A 12,768-nucleotide genomic window follows, 5' to 3' on the forward strand; every position below is an offset into this window, starting at 1 on the left:
CTAGTGGGGGTCAGAGACAAATAATAAAATATCATCTGCGTAAAGCAAAAGCTTATGCGCCACACCCTCCGCCACCACCCCTGGAAAATCATATTCCCTTCTTATTGCGGCTGCTAATGGTTCCAGGGCAAGACAGAACAATAATAGGGAAAGAGGGCAACCCTGTTGGGTGCCCCTATCCAGATTAAAATAATCTGAAATTAATCCATTTGTCTCTCCCGCTGCTACCGGATGTCTATAAAGTAACTTAATCTATCCAATAAAAGTATTCCCGAATGCATATATTTCCAAAATCTTAAAAAGATAATCCCATTCTACCATATCAAACGCCTTTTCAGCATCAAGTGAGATGGCAGTGGCCGGAGTCTGATCATTCGCCACTGACCACATAATATTGATGAGATGCCTTATGTTATCAGAAGAGCTGCAGCCCTGAATAAACCCCACATGGTCTGTATGTATAAGAGATGTCATAACTTTACTTAATCGGTTAGCCAAAATTTTTGACAATATTTTAATGTCTAGCTGGATCAAGGAAATTGGACGGTAACTCTTATACTCACTTGGATCTTTGTCTTTTTTAAGAATCAGACTGATCCGGACTTGTGTCATGGTTGGCGGAAGCTTTCCATTCTTTAATGATTCTATACAAACTTCTAACAAAAGTGGAGCCGGTTTTGTAGCATAAGATCTAAAAAATCAGCGGCAAAGACATCTGGCCCCAGAGCCTTGCCTGTAGGCAAGGCCTTAATTACCTTGTCAAGCTCCTCCAAGGTTATCTCAGAATCAAGAGAATTTTTTTGCTCCGTCATCAATTTAGAAAGTTCTAATGATTCCACAAAGTTTCTAATATCTTCATCAGTAGACGAAGACGTGGAACTATAGAGATCAAAATAGAATTCTTTAAAAGCATTATTAATATCAATGGCTGGGGTAAATATCTTATTTCACTGAGGGAATGGTAGAAAAAGAGTCTCTTTTTGAAATGCTTCCCTGCTTTGTCCCCCGACTCAAAATATGACTGTTTTGCCCTGAATAGCCAAAACTCCACTTTCCATGACAAAATAGTATTATATCTGTATTTCAATCGGGTCAATTCTCTGAGGCCTTCAGATGACATTGGCACTTCAGCTCTGCCTCGGCACTTTTAATATTCCCTTCCAACTCCACAAGTTCTCGTGCTTTGGATTTTTTTATGAATGAGGCATACTGTATGATCCGGCCCCTAAGAACCGCCTTAAGTGCCTCCCAAGCCATGCCCACCGAGGATACTGAGGACCAGTTGGTCTCCATATAATCATTGATATCAGCCTTTAACATTTGTTGGAATTCAGGATTTTGCAAAAGGGATACATTAAAGTGCCAACTATATGATTTATTTTTCTCCATCTGTGGCAACACCTCTAAACTTACCAGGGCATGATCTGAGACTAAATTTTTCCAATTGAGCTATCCACAACAAATGAAATGAGGGACTTAGACATCAAAATATATATATATTCTAGAATAAATCTTATGGACTGATGAAAAAAAATTATAGTCCCTACCAGATGGGTTCAAATGTCTCCAAATATCTGTAAGACCAAGATTTTTACACATCCTGTGAAGCGTCACTGTTGCTCTAGGGGGCTTACTCACTTTTGCTTCACTATGATCAAGGACTGAGTCCATCAATAGATTAAAGTCTCCTCCCAATATTATATCATGAGGTGTGCCAGCGGCTTGCAATATCCTTTCAAGATCTATAAAAAAACTCTGATCATCAGTGTTTAGGTGCGTAAATATTAGCCAAAATCAACCTTTGCCCCTGAATTTCAGCTACAACAATAATAACTCTTCCTAATTTATCTTTAATCTGTTTGAGACATTTGAAATGTAGATGTTTACTTATCAGTGTAATGACTCCCCTGCTCTTACTTGAGCCAGCACTAAAGAAAACATGTCCACCCCATATCTTCCCAAATTTTCTTCCTGCAGGGAAAGATGTGTTTCTTGAAGAAACACTATATCATATTTCTTATGTTTAAGAAAATAAATAACCTTCCTTCTTTTTATGGGGTACCCCAACCAATTCACATTCCACATGGAGAGAGATAATCCACTCATACTAACATTTGACATTTTGACATATTAGAAAAAAATAGATTGTGTGTCAAAAATAAAATTATAAGACCACATTCCAATATTAGTGCAACAATCAAACCCCGAAATTCCCCCCCCCCAAAAAAAAAAAAAACAGAAAAAAGAAAAATGTGCGCATTAGCCCTGCGCACGACAGCGCCAACCGGCATCCATCCCTCTAAACTCAAAGAGTCCATGTACACCTACGAGTGTCCCCACGACATCTTTGCCATCAGATTGCTCAAATCCGGTGTTTCTGTATAAATTTTGTGAGACAGAAATACATAACAGAAAATAATCTATAAAACAAACTCCAGCCAATAGGCAGAATAGGCACAAAGAACGTGTAGATTCATTCACAAAACTGTCTCGAAGGTGTGATCATCCACAAAACAAATTCCATCTGCTAGCAGAACCAGCACAAAAAGAAACAAAGGCGCCCAGCTTCCTCGGGATGTTCAGTGAGTCAGTCCACTTGAGGCACATGAGAAACACACCATGACGTCCTCCGTCCATTGATTTTATGAAAGACATCGCTAGTTGTGGGCATAGAAATATTTTGCAGCCATCCTTAGTATCTATTCTCAATTTAGCCAGGAACATCAATGTAAAAGCGAACCTTCGTCAAAGCAAAAGTTTCTTGAAGGAGTGTTATTCCACAAAACATACTCCAGCCACTAGGCGGAACCAACACAAAAAGAAACAAAATGGAACCCAGCCTCCTCAGACAGCCGAGTCAATCCACTCGGGGGCCATATGAGAAACACCAAATGGCTTACTCACCCCACTGACTTTATGAAGGACATCGCTTGTTGTGGGCAAGTAAATACTTTGCGGCCATCCTTAGTATCTATTCTCAATTTGGCTGGGAATATCAGAGCAAAAGCAATCTTCCGCTGATGTAAGAGTTTCTTGCATTCCTTGAATCGATCACGTTTCTCTTGTCGAATTCACAAAGTCTGGGAACAAGAAAATGTTGTGATTCTTCCAAGAAAGCTTTCTTTTGCTCCTCACCTCAAGATCTTTATTGGATGATCTCAGAAATTTGGCTAGAATTGATCGGGGCCTGTCTCCCTCAGCCGATCTGCGAGCCAGGACTCTGTGAGCTCACTCAATTTCTAGCTTATGGCCTGTTATGTCGAGCAGACTTGGGAAGAGCTTATCTAGGAATTTCACCATATCTCTGCCTTCTTCATGCTCAGGAATTCCAACAATTTGGACGTTATTCCGGTGGCTCCTATTCTCAAGATCTTCCAGTTTTTCAAAAACGCGTTCCAAATCAACTTTGGTCACCAATGGATTATCAGATAATTCCCTCTCCGATGACTCCAGATAATAATAATTATAATTTTCTTTATTTATCACACATTATACATTTGCACATATACAGTGAAATTCTTCTTTTTCACATATCCCAGCTAGGCTGGGGTCAGAGTGCAGGGTCAGCCATGATATGGCGCCCCTGGAGCAGATAGGGTCAAGGGCCTTGCTCAAGGGCCCAACAGTGGCATCTTGGTGGTGCTAGGGCTTGAACCCCTGACCTTCTGATCAGTAACCCAGAGCCTTAACCGCTGAGCCACCACTGCCCCCTATAATTGATCTGCCTCTCGATGTCCGACAATCTTGTAACTAACTCCATCGCCATAATGGATCGATGTATTACAGCCAAATCCTCTAAGTCAGCAACAACTTTCGTCAGCATCACAGACATGTTGGACAGTTGATGCTGGATTTCTCCAGCTGCACCATCCAAACCGAGTCCCTGGTCCGCAGGCCCATCAGAGGTTTCAGCTTGAGCACATAAGTGCCTTTTAATATCTCCAGAGCCTGGAGTCCGTTTTGACTTCTTTGCCATGTTGACTTCAAAGAACAGATATGTAGTAGGATGTGTCGAATCTCACCGGTTAATGACACAAAAATAATCAAAAACCAGCAAAGTGCGCAGAGCTCGTCGTTTTCACATCTGACCCTCGCATGGCGTCACGTGACTCCTCTGACTCATCATGTTAAAAGGAGTGGTGGACGTTTGATTCTCCCATTTATATCCATATAATTTGACAAAGCGCCCATAACACATTATTATGGGTATTTAAAGAAAAGAAAGGAGAACATTTTGTTCATCTACTTGCGCACAACACAGAGGCCATGATGGTCTGATTAAGGTGTATACCTGCATGCTGGATGAAGTCTGAGCTATAATCGCACTGGAAATATTACTGGCTTTCTTTGACACAAGGTCATCCTGACGTGAAAAGCCATAATTCTCCAAGTTGTTAACCTATGTTATATTCATTTGTAGAGTGCACACTTGAGCAGTGGATCAGGTTGGGGACTGCATCAAGACAGATCTTCCTTGTTCAGCTGTTGGTGAATTGACAACGAATCTTACTATAGCGTTTGATAATTTTTTTTAATGTAAAACCTTGATTTGAAAAAGGTTTTGTGTCAAAGCACTAATTTTAATTAATCAATGAAATCTAAAAAAATTCTCAGAGGTTAGTGCGGCTGGCCTGTAGTCATTAAGTACAATGGTAGCCAGTCGTGCCGATTTCTGACTGCTTAGAATGGTTTTGTGGTAACACTTTACAATAAGGTTCCATTCATTAACATTAGTTAATGCATTAGGTATCATGAACTAACAATAAACAATTGTTAGCATTTATTAATCTTTGTTGGTGTTAGTTAACAAAAATACAATTGTTCATTGTTAGTTCATATTAGTTCATAGTGCATTAACTAATTGTAACTTATACAACAACCAAGCTAGATGAGAAACTCCGGGCTCTGGGCTTAAACAGCTCGCTGTGCAGCTGGATCCTGGACTTCCTGTCAAGCAGACGCCAGGTGGTTAGAATAGGCAGCAACATCTCCTCATCACTGACCCTCAACACTGGAGCCCCGCAGGGCTGTGTTCTCAGCCCACTACTGTATTCCCTGTACACACATGACTGTGTGGCAACACATAACTCCAATGCCATCATTAAGTTTGCTGATGACACGACGGTGGTAGGTCTGATCACTGACAATGATGAAACAGCCTACAGAGAGGAGGTGCACACTCTGACACACTGGTGTCAGGAGCACAACCTCTCCCTCAACGTCAGTAAGACAAAGGAGCTTGTGGTGGACTTCAGGAGAAAAGACAGAGAACACAGTCCAATCACCATCAATGGAGCACCAGTGGAGAGAGTCAGCAGCTTCAAGTTCCTGGGTGTCCACATCACTGAGGAACTCACATGGTCCGTCCACACTGAAGTCGTTGTGAAGAAGGCTCATCAGTGCCTTTTCTTCCTGAGACAGCTGAGGAAGTTTGGAATGAACTGCCACATCCTCACACGGTTCTACACCTGCACTGTGGAGAGCATCCTGACTGGCTGTATCTCCGCCTGGTACGGCAATAGCACTGCCCACAACCGCAAAGTACTGCAAAGGGTGGTGCGAACTGCCAAACACATCATCGGAGGTGAGCTTCCCTCCCTCCAGGAAATATATACAAGGCGGTGTGTGAAAAAAGCTCGGAGGATCATCAGAGACTCCAGCCACCCGAGCCATGGGCTGTTCTCACTGCTACCATCAGGTAGGCGGTATCGCAGCATCAGGACCCGCACCAGCCGACTCCATGATAGCTTCTTCCCCCAAGCAATCAGACTTCTGAACTCTTGATCTCCCACAATCAAAAATACATCAGCCCTGCACTTTATTACTCTTTTATCTCACACCGGACTGTCATAAATTATATTACTGTCATTATATTATGTCTCTCTTAACAACTGACTATCAACCGACAGCCTGAATGTCAATACAGTACAATACTGTACATTCTATATATATACTTTTTTCATATATATTTTAATTTTTATTGAATAATGTGTATCTATATAGTATCTATATAGTAAAAAACAAACAAACAAACAAAAAAACAGCATATTGTATACTGTACAGTGTATGTTACTATTTGTATATTGTTGAGTGTAATTGTGTATAACAGATGTTTAAATTGTGTTGTGATAATCTGATGTTTTAAGTTGTGTAATTATGTATAACAGATGTTTAAATTGTGTTGTGTTAATTTGATGTTTTAAGTTGAGTGTAATTATGTATAACAGATGTTTAAATTGTGTTGTGTTAATTTGATGTTTTAAGTCGAGTTTAATTATGTATAACAGATGTTTAAATTGCGTTGTGTTAATTTGATGTTATTGTAAATTGGTATATGTCTCATCACTGTCACGACTGCTATGTTGATCGGAACTGCACCCAAGAATTTCACACACCATTGCACTTGTGTATATGGCTGTGTGACAATAAAGTGATTTGATTTGATTTGATTTGAACTTTTGACTTTAAAATGTATTATATTAGCATATGAAATGTATTAGTATATGTTGAAAGTAATACTAAGATTAATAAATCTTAGAGTTGAACTCAAGATGGCAGCGAGTATGGCTGCTGTGTTGCGAGCTCCGACACAGCATAGTAATGTTTTGTTTGTTCACAATTCTTATGTTTTTTGTCTCGGATGTTGTCTGCCTTATTGTCTACGACAGACAAACACTTTTGGACATTGGTTCAGCAATCTCACACCGTAAACCGGATTTTGGACCATTGCTACTCTCCGTTCCGGGATGGCTACAAATCCCTCCCCCGCCCACCATTTGGCAAATCGGACCACTCTTCCATTCTGCTTCTGCCCGCTTACAGGCAGAAATTGAAACAGGAAGCACCCACCCTCAGAACGATCCAGTGCTGGTCGGACCAATCAGATTCTACGCTACAAGACTGTTTTGATCACACGGACTGGGAGATGTTCCGGTCCGCCTCTGATGGCGACATCGAGCTTTACGCTGATAGCGTAATGTGTTCCGACCAGAACTGTATGAATCTATCCGAATCAGAAGCCATGGAGAAATAGCGATGTTCGTGCGGCACTTAATGTGCGGACCTCCGCTTTTAATTCCGGGAACGTGGAGGAGCATAAACAAGCCAGTTATGCCCTCCGAAAAACTATCAGAACCGCAAAACGCCAGTACAGGAGTAAGATTGAAGGACAGTTGAACACCACCAACTCTAGAAGCATGTGGCAGGGAATTAAAATCATCACGGACTTTAAAGGGAATTAAAAACTCCACCATTAACACCGCTGCCTCTCTACCGGATGAGCTAAATACTTTTTATGCTTGTTTCGAGGGAAATAACACCACCCTCGCGGAGAGATCTCTCGCGGCTGAAGCTACAGAGGTTAGTTCACTCTCCGTCTCTGTAGCGGATGTAACCCTATCCTTCAGACGGGTGAACATCCATAAAGCCGCTGGCCCAGACGGCATTCCGGGCCGCGTCATCAGAGCGTGCGCGAACCAGCTGGCTGGTGTTTTTACGGACATTTTCAACCATTCCCTCTCTTTGTCTGTAGTGCCCACATGCTCTAAAACATCCACCATTGTGCCTGTTCCAAAACAATCAAACATAACTTGTTTAAATGACTGGCGTCCTGTTGCTCTGACCCCCATCATCAGCAAATGTTTTGAGAGACTAATCAGAGATTACATCTGCTCTGTATTGCCACTCTCTCTTGACCCGCTGCAGTTTGCTTACCGCAACAACCGCTCCACTGATGATGCCATTGCATCTACAATACACACTGCTCTCTCCCACCTGGAAAAAAGGAACACTTATGTGAGAATGCTGTTTGTAGACTACAGCTCAGCATTCAACACCATAGTGCCCTCCAAACTAGATGAGAAACTCCGGGCTCTGGGCTTAAACAGCTCGCTGTGCAGCTGGATCCTGGACTTCCTGTCAAGCAGACGCCAGGTGGTTAGAATAGGCAGCAACATCTCCTCATCACTGACCCTCAACACTGGAGCCCCACAGGGCTGTGTTCTCAGCCCACTACTGTATTCCTTGTACACACATGACTGTGTGGCAACACATAACTCCAATGCCATCATTAAGTTTGCTGATGACACGACGGTGGTAGGTCTGATCACTGACAATGATGAAACAGCCTACAGAGAGGAGGTGCACACTCTGACACACTGGTGTCAGGAGCACAACCTCTCCCTCAATGTCAGTAAGACAAAGGAGCTTGTGGAGGACTTCAGAAGAAAAGACAGAGAACACAGTCCCATCACCATCAATGGAGCACCAGTGGAGAGAGTCAGCAGCTTCAAGTTCCTGGGTGTCCACATCACTGAGGAACTCACATGGTCCATCCACACTGAAGTCGTTGTGAAGAAGGCTCATCAGCGTCTCTTCTTCCTGAGACGGCTGAGGAAGTTTGGAATGAACCGCCACATCCTCACATGGTTCTACACCTGCACTGTGGAGAGCATGCTGACTGGCTGTATCTCCGCCTGGTATGGCAATAGCACCGCCCACAACCGCAAAGTACTGCAAAGGGTGGTGCGAACTGCCAGACACATCATCGGAGGTGAGCTTCCCTCCCTCCAGGAAATATATACAAGGCGGTGTGTGAAAAAAGCTCATCAGAGACTCCAGCCACCCGAGCCATGGGCTGTTCTCACTGCTACCATCAGGTAGGCGGTATCGCAGCATCAGGACCCGCACCAGCTGACTCCATGATAGCTTCTTCCCCCAAGCAATCAGACTTCTGAACTCTTGATCTCCCACGATCAAAATACATCAGCACTGCACTTTATTACCCTTACTCTTATATCTCACACCGGACTGTCATAAATTATATTATTATTATATTATGTTCTCTCTTAACAACTGACTATCAACCGACAGCCTGAATGTCAATACAGTACATTACTGTACATTATATATATATATATATACTTTTTTATATATTTTTATTTTTATTGAAAAATGTGTATCTATATAGTGCGTATTGTATACTGTACAGTGTATGTTATTATTTGTATACTGTTGAGTGTAATTATGTGTATAACAGATGTTTAAATTGTGTTATGTTAATTTGATGTTAGTGTAAATTGGTATATGTCTCATCACTGTCACGACTGCTATGTTGATCGGAACTGCACCCAAGAATTTCACACACCATTGCACTTGTGTATATGGCTGTGTGACAATAAAAGTGATTTGATTTTGATTTGAAATACTGTTAAAGTATTGTTCATTGTTAGTTCATGTTAACTAATGTTGTTCACTAATGTTAACAAATGGAACCTTATTGTAAAGTGTTACCGGTTTTGTTTAGCGGAAGGTGTAAGGGTAGGCTTTAGGGATAGGGACCGTTCCAGTAGCGGGGAGTAAAAATCTGGCGGGGAGTCAGATTTCATCACAACACCAGGACCAGATATGATGTTTTCTAGAGAACAGGTACTCTCCCCACAAAAGACATAGACATGAGAAGTGGAGAGAATGAGAGAGGAGCGAAGTACAGCACCATCAGTAAGGCTCACCCCTTCATCGACATAAAACCAAAGATGTGTACCAAAGACTAAATATAATTTAACATTATCATTAATATGGATTATTACTAATCAATCAGTATTGGTTTGATCTATTTGATTCTGATTGACAACCTCTTGATTCTTTTCTATTCCGATTTTGATTTAATTAGGATCAATTCAGTTATTATGTCTATTTTGCTTGCATATGAAAGAAATTTCTCTTTTGGATAATGCTGTTAATTATACAGAGGACCTTCTTACTCGGTACATAATAACATTTTTACAAATGTTATTTATTCTTAGGTAAACAGTAAAGCTGTTCAGTCATGATGTCAATTTGTAGGCGAGCCCAGAAGGCTAATTCGCCATGGGTTCCTTCTGGATTTTCCTATGGGTTTTTATAATAACATTTGAATTTATGAGTTAAATAAAATCTGTGGTAAACATTACATTTGTTTTACAACATAAACAATACGTTTTGTTTTACAAAATAAATTACAGTCATACATCAAATATGAATTTTGAAGCTGCATTGAAGCAACATACTTAAAAAAAAATAAAATAAAATCAAAAAAATACACGACGGCTTCAAAATTCACTTTGAGGTACAACTGTGTGCAATTTATGTTGCAGAACAAAACATCCACGTATCTTCAAGTAATGTTTACCACAGACCTTTTTTTACTCACAAATCCAAAGCTGCCATTCTAAAAACCCATAGGAAATTTCTGAGGGAACCCCTGACTCAAAAATGCTAATTATGTTTGGACTCTGAACTGCATTATTTTGGTCACATTTTAGCTTTATATAAAAATGTACAAATTCTATGTATTCGACCAATAAATATTATTCAGTGACATGGAACGAGTCAAACCTAATGTTTACTCTCAACACAGTGAAAGGATCTCTGTGCTGTACCCCCAGTTGGGAATCACTGCGATAAAATTTGTCACTGACTATAAACAAAACACCTCAAAAGAAATTAGATATATTTTTGGCACATAATTAAGTACACAAAAATGAATGTCCTTAGTGTTACTTACTGAGCTAATCTGGATGCTTTGTCCACAGGCAGCAGCTTCAGAAGAATGTCATCTGCTTTACTCTGTGCTCCAATAAAAATATTTTGATCAAACTCTTCCATCTCCTGCTCTAAGGTTAGCAACACAAAAACCAAAGCTGACCACTGTAAGAGAGTTTGCTTTGTCTTATTTCTCCTGATTGCAGATACTGTTGGATCTCCAGCATTAATGATTGGTCACCCAGTTCATTGAGACAGTGAAACAGATTGATGGATTTCTCTGGACAGGGATTCTCGCTGATCTTCTGTTTGATGTACTGAACCATTGTGAGAGATGTTTGCTGTCTGTGTTAGCAGCTCTTGTATGAGAGTCTGATTGGACTCTAGTGAGAAACCCAGAAGGAAACAAAGAAAAAGGTCCAGATGTCTATTCTTACTCTGCAAAGCCTCATCCACAGCTCTCTGATGCAGGAGAGATACTGATGAATTATATTTCATCAAGTCCAAACATTTCGAGAGCAGATTTGGCTTAGTACTTTGATCGAACACACTTAAGTTGTCATTAGTACAGGAGAGATGCACATATAGAGCTGCAAGATATTCTTGAATGCTCAGATGAACAAAGCAGAACACTTTCCCCTGGTACAGCCCAAACTCTTCTCTGAAGATCTGAGTGCACAGTTCTGAGTACACTGATGCTTCTGTCACATCAATGCCACACTCTCTCAGGTCTTCCTTGTAGAAGATCAAATTGCCTCTCATAAGCTGTTTGAAAGCCAGTTCTGTCACTTTCTTCTCATAGTCCTTCTCATGTTTGATGTTTGTCTGAATGATCAGAAAGTGTGTGTACATTTGAGTCAGAGTCTTGAGGATCTCTCCGCTCTCTGCTTCACCCATGATTCTCTCTAGAACAGTGGCTGAAATCCAGTAGAATACTGGGATGTGACACATGATGTAGAGGCTCCTTGATGTCTTCAGGTGTGTGATGATTCTATTGGCCAGACTCTGATCACTGATTATCTTCCTGAAGTATTCCTCCTTCTGTGGCTCATTGAATCCTCGTACCTCTGTCACTCGATCAACACACTCAGAGGGGATGAGATCAGCTGTTGCTTGTCTAGAGGTGATCCAGATGAGAGCAGAGGGAAGCAGATTGCCCTTGATGAGGTTTGTCAGCAGCACATCGGCTGAGGCTGATTCACTAACATCACACAACCTCACATTGCTCTGAAAATCCAGAGACAGACGACACTCATCCAGACCATCAGAAATGAAGAAAATCTTATATTTATCACTGGATACTTCCATTTGTTTTGTTTCACTGAAAAATACACAAATAAGTTCTGAAAGACTGAGTTTTTTGCCCTTAATCAAATTGAGCTCTCTGAAAGGAAGTGGAAATATGAGGTGGATGTCCTGATCGGCTTTCCCTTCAGCCCAGTCCAGAATGAACTTCTGCACAGAGACTGTTTTTCCAATGCCAGCGACTCCCTTTGTCAGCACAGTTCTGATGGGTTTGTCTTGTCCAGGTAAAGGTTTAAAGATGTCATTGCATTTGATTGGTGTGTCCTCTGTTGCTGTTCTCCTGGATGCTGTCTCAATCTGTCTCACCTCATGTTCAATACTGATCTATCCACTTTCATTCTCTGTGATGTAAAGCTCTGTGTAGATCTCATTCAGGAGAGTTGCGTTTCCGTGCTTTGCTGTTCCCTCACACAGACACTGAAACTTCTTCCTCAAATAGGATTTGAAAAAGTCATTGTTTTCTCCTTCAGCAATTGTTTGGTCTTGTCTGTGAAACATTGTTGATAAAGGATGATTAATGGGAAATAGCAGCAACATTTTACCAGAGGCTTAGAGTATGACACATTTTTCTTGTTATAGACAGTTAGTCTATGTTCACTGCATTTACTACAGCAAACCTAGTTTCTGCTTCCCAGAATAGTGTTAAGGTATCACTTGTTGACTGTTCTGCTCTCCTGTTTTATTTTCCTTCTTCTGTTCACTCTGTCCAGCATCTTCTGTAGGACACTATAAAAACAAACATTTAACAAAGAAGTCTTAAAGGTATAGTTCACCCCAAAAGGATTTCTCTAATCCATGATTTACTCTACCTTATGCCGTCTCACACTTGTATAACTTTCTTTCTTCTGCAGAACACAAAGATATTTGATGGAGATTTGAGCTCATCAAGGGCATTCTGGGATCGCCTACCTGGGGAAGGATACTGTGGAGATGGGGGCGTGG

At 41.1% G+C, this 12,768-nt stretch overlaps 1 pseudogene; it reads right to left on the reverse strand.

Moving 5' to 3' along the window:
- Window positions 1-10,767: 10,767 nt before the first annotated feature.
- Window positions 10,768-12,324, reverse strand: LOC127452707 (protein NLRC3-like; annotated as a pseudogene).
- Window positions 12,325-12,768: the final 444 nt, after the last annotated feature.

The sequence above is a fragment of the Myxocyprinus asiaticus genome, chromosome 15, assembly GCF_019703515.2.
Source record: "Myxocyprinus asiaticus isolate MX2 ecotype Aquarium Trade chromosome 15, UBuf_Myxa_2, whole genome shotgun sequence".
In the NCBI taxonomy this organism is placed as follows: domain Eukaryota; kingdom Metazoa; phylum Chordata; class Actinopteri; order Cypriniformes; family Catostomidae; genus Myxocyprinus; species Myxocyprinus asiaticus.